We start from the raw sequence: 7,364 nt of genomic DNA on the forward strand, positions 1-7,364 counted from the left end.
AGCCCAGGTGACCTCTGACTACCTCCAAAAGGCCTTTCACACACTCAGGTAGGCTGAACAGTCATGGGGAATGAGGAACCCATAGGGCAGCTAGAGGCTGGGTAAAGCGGAGCTGTTATACAGGACCACCTCCAAACAGGCTGGAACTAGCATGGCTGGGCCAGATGACTGCTGACCATGCTGTGCTTCCTTACCTTGGTACCTCCACATCCCTAACTTTGTACAGCTGCCTTCTCCCATCAGGCAACTCTCTGTCCGACACTGTGACACAGCCAGGAAACCTCATATGAGAACAGAAAAAGGGGAGTGGTGACCCTATTCTAGAAAAAAAAAAAAAAGACAATTCTCGGAATTCTCTCTCCCCTCTCTCAATTCATGATTTCCTTTACACTTGGCCCTTTAAAGCAACTCCCTCAAATCTGGTAGCTGGGACTCTCCTTCAAGAACACTGTATCCACCCTGGGCATGTGCACAATGATACTCTTACGCCCCTCTCACACTCCACGCCAGCACGTAACCCTGTGTCAGTACATTACATTACATCGCTGGGCACATCGAGTAGTTTTAGCACTTTGGGGATAGAGGCAGGAAGATCAGACATTTGAGACCATCTTTGACTATGTATCAAGTTCGAGGCCAGCCTGAGCTACTTGAGGTCCTGTCTCCAAATGACAACAAAGCAACCATAACCATAGGATCATCTTTTCATAACTAACTCCAGCTGTACTTCATGAGAACTTGTCCTAAATCTCTTCTCTATGGTACAGAGTGAAGACCACGGCTTCACCTGGATAGCAGTTTCTGGAAAGAACTCAGGCTGCATCCAGCTCTGTCTCCTGCTTCTGATGACAATAGAGGAGATTAGATTTCGTCAGGAATTCCAGAAATACAGTCAACCATGGCTTTTTCCTCTGACTCTCAATGTGAAAACTTGAGTGTTGACCCAGACGCCTCCCCCTGTTTCCTGGGATGGTATTGAACTTCACTTCATTTCGCTCCTGGTTCCCCTGGTTTCCTGAGATCATTGCTCTATGGAGTCTATTTCCAGAGGCAACGCCCGAGAACCTATGAAGCTTTTGAGCGGGCAGGGTGTGCCCACTGTGAAGGGCAGCCCTCTTGCTTTTGAAGAGATGTGCCTGAGAGTAGGCACGGGAGATGAAAAGGGTAGTAATGAAACAAGCATGCAGGGAGAAATGAGAAAATAACTTTCAAGAGAGACGGAGAGCACTGGTTTGGCAGTTGGGAGAGGCCCCTTGCTCCTGCTGACCCCTCAGAGTTTCAGCTCCAGTCCTCAGGTCTGACTGACCTAACACATAAAAACTGGTGATGGCCGAAATACTGATTATGCCCCAAGTGTTTACGTGATAGAAAATAGATTCTTGAGTGACCTGGGTTGTGCCTACTACTACAGAGGTGCACAATACCAATCTTGTAGACAGTCCAGTCCTCTTGCGTGTCTACTGTACGTCTCGTAAATGTAAGCCTGGAGTTTGAATGTACTGGTTTCCCCATACCTCCCCCCCCCCCCAGCTAGGGTGTCGTCCCCGTCAGATCTCCTGGAGCTGGAGTGACCACGTGGTTGTGAGAGGCACAACACAGACGCTGGGAATCGAAATTGAGTCTTCTGGTTTAGAAGGTCAGGAGGCACACTTAATTGCTGAGCCGTCTCCGGCAACCATGCCATCTTTATATTCAGAAAACACTGGGATATGAAGAATGCTTTGAGACAGGTTTACCGTTTCTCTGTGTAACAGCCCTGGCTGTCCTGGAACATGCTCTGTAGACCAGGCTCACCTCTGCCTCCCAAGTGCTATGAGCAAAGACACACGGCATCACTGCCTGGCATGGCTTAATCTTCATGCCTCTATAAGGTAACGCTTGCCGCTTGCTTGCAGTTGTTTGAAGTCTAATTTGCTCTGTTATTGCTTGGAGAGCAGACTTCCATGGGCATCTTGGATTATCAAGACATCACTTCCTTTTACCAGAGGATGCCCCCAGACTTTGGGAAGGACAATGGCCCAGTGTTTGGGCGTTGGGTTTTCTTTTTCTTTTTCCATTCTGAAGAAAACAAAACAAAAACCCATGGCAACAGGCAGGCATGGGGAGGAAAGGTGTGTATTGTAGCACACACCTAAAACTCTCTGAGTTTTTTAGGATACTGCCTATATGCTTGATCTGCTGGGTTTATGGTGGTGACCACATGTGTAGTGGTATTTCAACTGTATTTTAATAAATCTTGCCTGGGGATTGGGAAGGTAAAACAGCTACACTGGCCAGCCTTACAGCTGGGCAGTGTTAACATACACCTTTAATCCCAGTAGCCACACTAGTTGCCAGGGAAGCAGGGTGGTGCATGCCTTTAATCTCAGAAGTAGAGAGGATTATAAAATGGGACGAAAACTCTCAGACTCAGTCTCTTTCTGAAATTTCTGGAGGCAGGATTGTCATTTAAAACTGACTTGGGTGACGTCAGGTGATGGTGCCTCAGGTGACAGTGGGTACGTAGATGATGGTTGGTAGCTAAGATTACACTTGCAGGTGTAAGACTTCTGTCCTGTGTGAATCCTTAGATGCTAGCAGGATGGTTTTATGACTGAACGACCTGCCACGTGTACAACATTTGAAAGGCTTCTTTCGCTTGTGTAGAGTTTCAGGTTGTCCCGTGTGTGTATAGCAACCTTTCTGACACTCTGTACAGAAAAATGATCTCTCCTGTATTTTCCTGTGGACGGAAAGATAACAGGGACCATCAGACTGAGGAAACGGATCCTTTTGGGTAATGAAAAGGGAGTCCATCTCATCTCCAGGACTACCAACACCACCGTCGTCTTCACTAGCATCCCAGGGATTGTTTTGGCCATCTTCTCTGTCTTTGTGCACTGTTGCCAAGAACATGCCTTGGGAGATTGGCAAGGGTGGCCTTGCATTCTCTTGTGTTAATGTGGTTGTAGACTGTTGTTCTTTCAAAAGCATAATGACTTCTTTTAAGGTCATATTCCCAGAAAAGAGGGCTTCCCGCCCCTGCACGGAGACGTGAGCCACGATGGGAGGCTTCACGTACTCGTCAGCGGGTTTCTCCGTGAGTTTCCCCATGTTTCTGCCGCTTGATTCCCACTTGTCCTTGTCGTGCACGGTTTTGAGAAACTGCTGTTTTTCTAGGTAAACATCTCCCAGAGTGTTTACAGTTTCTGCTTTGCACAGGAGCCATTGTCGGTTGGGAAAGCTGGATTGAGCACTAGGAGAGGTAGAGATGTCATCTTCCCCTGATACAGGAGAAAACTGGGTTCAACAAAATCTGTGTGTTGCCCAATAAGCCATCATTTTCTGGTGACTGGGGCTTAAAGGAGTCTCTGAGGTGAGAAGCCATTCTGCTGAGAATCCTCAGAAAGTTTTAAATACGGCAGACTTGAAGCTCTTGTTCTAGGGTGGATTTGATATCAAGGGGTGAGTCTAGCAAGCACTAGGAGCTGATGTGTCTCCAGGCTTGTGCTCTGCTTCATGTTCACGCTCAACTTTTTGGGACATGAATTTATGAAAAAGCCATTGCCGGAGGCTTTTCAGCCACCAGGATGGAGCCGAGGTTAGAATTCCAGCTCTAGGAATTGGACCCAAACCTAGGCACCTGAGTTCGGGAGAAAAGCAAGTGCTCCCAGCTTCTGTCTGCCCCAGCTTAGCTTCCATGTGAAGATGGAAAATACAGAGTCTGGATACTGTATGTTAGTTGTGTTGTCTTTGGATTGAGGAAGGAACAGCAGCTGCTAAAAGGCATTTGATTATAAATGCTGCTGAATTAATCCAACCTATAGGTCTTGAAAATGCCTTGACTTCGAAATTTAAGTCAAAAGATAATGTTACTTTAGAGAAGAGGTTTTGCTTTTGTTTCCACAGGAAGTGAGAGGCTGTGGATTCCTTCAGGACTAAGAAAAACAAGGTTTGAACAAGACCCCCTGAAAAATCCTCCAATAAGAGTGGGTGGCCTAGATATCCAACGTTTTAGAGCTCCTCTGTTGGAGTTTCCTTTTGAGTTCTACATCCAGAACAGCCTCAAGACTGCTGACTGAGATGATCAAGCCTCACAGAATACTCCTGTCAGGACTTGACCATAATCCTAAATATTCTCTGGGTCCCCATAAGATTATCAGTGCCCCCATTCAGCAGGAAGTAACCTAGAAAACTACGCCCATGTTTCCACCAAAAAATGGATTATGGATGTTTGTCTTTGTTTAATGTGTTGGTTCAAGTTTCTATGGATAACGGTCGGGGGAAAAAAAAAACTGAACAAGGAAATTAGATTCAAGGTTATTGTTTGGGAAAAAACGACTATAGATAATCTAGTTTTGAAAGGAAGAAGCCAGGAGGTAATAGCACATGCCAGACTCAGGAGGCAGAGGCAGGTGAGTTTGAAGTCAGCCCAGTCTACAGAGCTAGTTCCAGGACTGACTCTGTAGCAACTGAGAAACAACTGAGAAACTGTGTCTTGAAAAATGACAAATGAGAAAGAAAAGAAGAAAAAAGAGGAAATAGATATAATAAAATAAAAGGTTAGATTATTGAATCTACTATGAAAAGAAAAGGAGGATATAGATATAAGATAAATTAACTTTTATAAAGCAACTAGTTTTGAATGTTTTACATTGAGTTGGACTTTTGTATATTGTATACAAACTTTGTATATTAAAACAAATTTGAGATTCATTTTATTAAAACATGTTGTACGTACATTTCAGTCTTGGTACAATACCATGAACTATTCAACTCATTAACAATGTAATACAAATTTCTAGTCCTTAAATTATTACCAACTGTTTAGGATTATAAGGAAATGCAGGGTAATACTTAGTCACCTATTAGACTTGAACTCATAGTCACAGATATTTTTGAAGATATTTTAGATCCTCTTCAAACACTTCCAAGAGCGACATAATATGGCATTTAAGTTTTAATTTTAAACCTAACACAAAACTTTTACTTACTAGTGGCTACACCAGTACTCCACAAATCTAGGGGAGCCAGTTCCTGCTGTTGAAGATTTTAATATCACTGAGAGACAGGATGTGATATAGGCTGATGATCAGGTTTAGACTAGAACAAGAAATGCTGTAGTCACTGTGATGTGACCAGATATACAGCTTGAAAAGGAGGAAGGATAGAGACAGGAAAAACAAGAAAAGGACTGCTTTTCCCATCCAACAAAAATTCTAACATTAAAATCGTTACAGGTTGAAGGTATAACTTAATGACAAGGTTCATGTTTTGCATGTGCAAGGCTCTACATTCCAATGCCCAGTAACAAAAAAGATGTCATTTCCAACTACAATACATTTCAAACATTAATCTTACAGCGTTAGTGCATCAAACCTCACATCTACAAGAGAGAAAACAGAGACACAAGGGCTGTTTACCTATTTACTATCATCATGAGTAATCGTTCCTCGAGTCATTGCCTTCAGTGACTCCCAATTTCTTATGAGTAAAAGTACACTTATAGATACCTAGAATCCCCCATGAGGACTGCAGCTCCTTGGAGGGAGTCTGTTGTAAGAAGGGTAGGATATCCAGTACAACCACTTATCCAACTACTCCAAAATCTTTCCTAAACAGACTAATGAATTCACACAAACAGCAAGGGAAGATGTTTGTAAATAAGCATTTTTAACTCTTGGAATCAAACATTTTTCATGGATGGGTAGTCTATAAGATTTGCAAATGCTGGGATGATGTTCAGACGGAGCTCCTGGATCTGAATAGAAAACACTGTACTCTCCAGGGCTCTGTAGACCACTGGCAACACACTGTTCTTTATCTTGTCAGAAGGGGTTTTGGTTAGGAACAAATCCATTTTTTTTTGTAGAAAAATTAACAAAATTTTTGTCATCTGATCCGCATTGGGGTTACAGCTGGAGTCACATTTAACAAAAGTTTCACCTGTTCACGAACTTCCTCAGGTCTACTTATAAGTGAACTGGATCCTAAATGACTCAACTGGTCCAAATGTCTACTGAAACTCTTGTAAACGTCCTGCTCGTGAACTTCAAATATAGGTTTCCCTTTATTAGAGACAGCATACACAACAGTTCTAAAGAATGCATGTCGCTTGCTATCTTCCAGCTCGTGGAGAGGATGCACTCAGGAGCCAAGCATTCAGGATTTGGAAGGCATGATGACATTAAGTTTGGGTCCCACTCTTTACAAGGAAACTTCGGTTCTTATTCAGAAAGATTGTTTGACACACCAAACTCAAAATCCATTATTTTTCAGGCTCCACTTTTATTCAAAATTATATTTTCAGGAGTAACATTTCCATGAACCATTTTCACACTGCTATTCAAAAATGACAATCCTTACAATCCTAAACAAACCAGACTTAGTTTCTACATCATAAAGTGTATAATCCTTAATGTCTGGAAATATTGAAGAGGGTAGATTTTCCAAGTTACCAAGAACATTGGCTAAACTGGCAAAAACTGGTTCTGTACAAAATGCCAAGTAATCCCTTGACTTGACTCTTCAAGGGATGCTGGACAGTAAGAAGTAGAGGGCGCCATAGCTGGGTGACCTGCAGTACTCCTAGCTTTAAAAAAATTGATGATTTGATCCTTTTCAAATTTTTGACATTTGTCAGTCATCTTTTTATCAAAGACAAAACAGCCACTTCCAGTTTTGTTGACTTCTTTGTGCTGTTAATCCATGCCAGCCCACAGTCACCAATGGCAATGTGTTAGCCAACATCAAGTTCCCTAGCAACAAGGTTTCCCATGACAACACTAGTGACATCAGCTGTTACCTTTGTATCAGTACTCTTCAATTTACTCAGCATGGTTACCATGGCTGCAGTACTTGGTGGTTCAAGTCACCTAGCTCACCTCCTCGTGTCTCCCAAGAATTCCTTCTGCTTTCTCTCTCTCTCTCTCTCTCTCTCTCTCTCTCTCTCTCTCTCTCTCTCCTCTCTCTCTCCCTCTCTTCTTTCTCTCTCTCCCTCTCTCTCTCTCTCCCTCTCTCTCAATGACAGTGAGACATGTCTGCTCCTGGCAGCACCAATCTATGTCAGAGAAGATAACGAGCATCAAAGAAACTCCACATGGAGTTTGACTTTCTTTGTGGCAAAGTAAGCTACTGGACAAGAAAATGCCCCTGTCTCGATGAATGGCAGTATGTTGTCTTAATTGGACAAGCAGGACACAAAAGAAAGTGACTGCCAAATATTGTCAAGATAAGGAGGGACAGCCCTTCAGAATGTCTTGCTTCACAGAAAGCTCAGTTGGATATGCTAGGCCTGTAGGCCAAAGATGGATACCTCAGTGTTGCAGAGGAAGTTTGGGTGACTGTCCAGGCAGCCAGCTGTTTCTGCCATTACATGTTTTGGA

General features: G+C 43.2%; 1 pseudogene; it reads right to left on the reverse strand.

The window, feature by feature from the left end:
- Positions 1–5,065: 5,065 nt before the first annotated feature.
- Positions 5,066–6,961, reverse strand: LOC148123286 (SCY1-like protein 2 pseudogene; annotated as a pseudogene).
- Positions 6,962–7,364: the final 403 nt, after the last annotated feature.

The sequence above is a fragment of the Myodes glareolus genome, chromosome 1, assembly GCF_982192425.1.
Source record: "Myodes glareolus chromosome 1, mMyoGla1.1, whole genome shotgun sequence".
In the NCBI taxonomy this organism is placed as follows: domain Eukaryota; kingdom Metazoa; phylum Chordata; class Mammalia; order Rodentia; family Cricetidae; genus Myodes; species Myodes glareolus.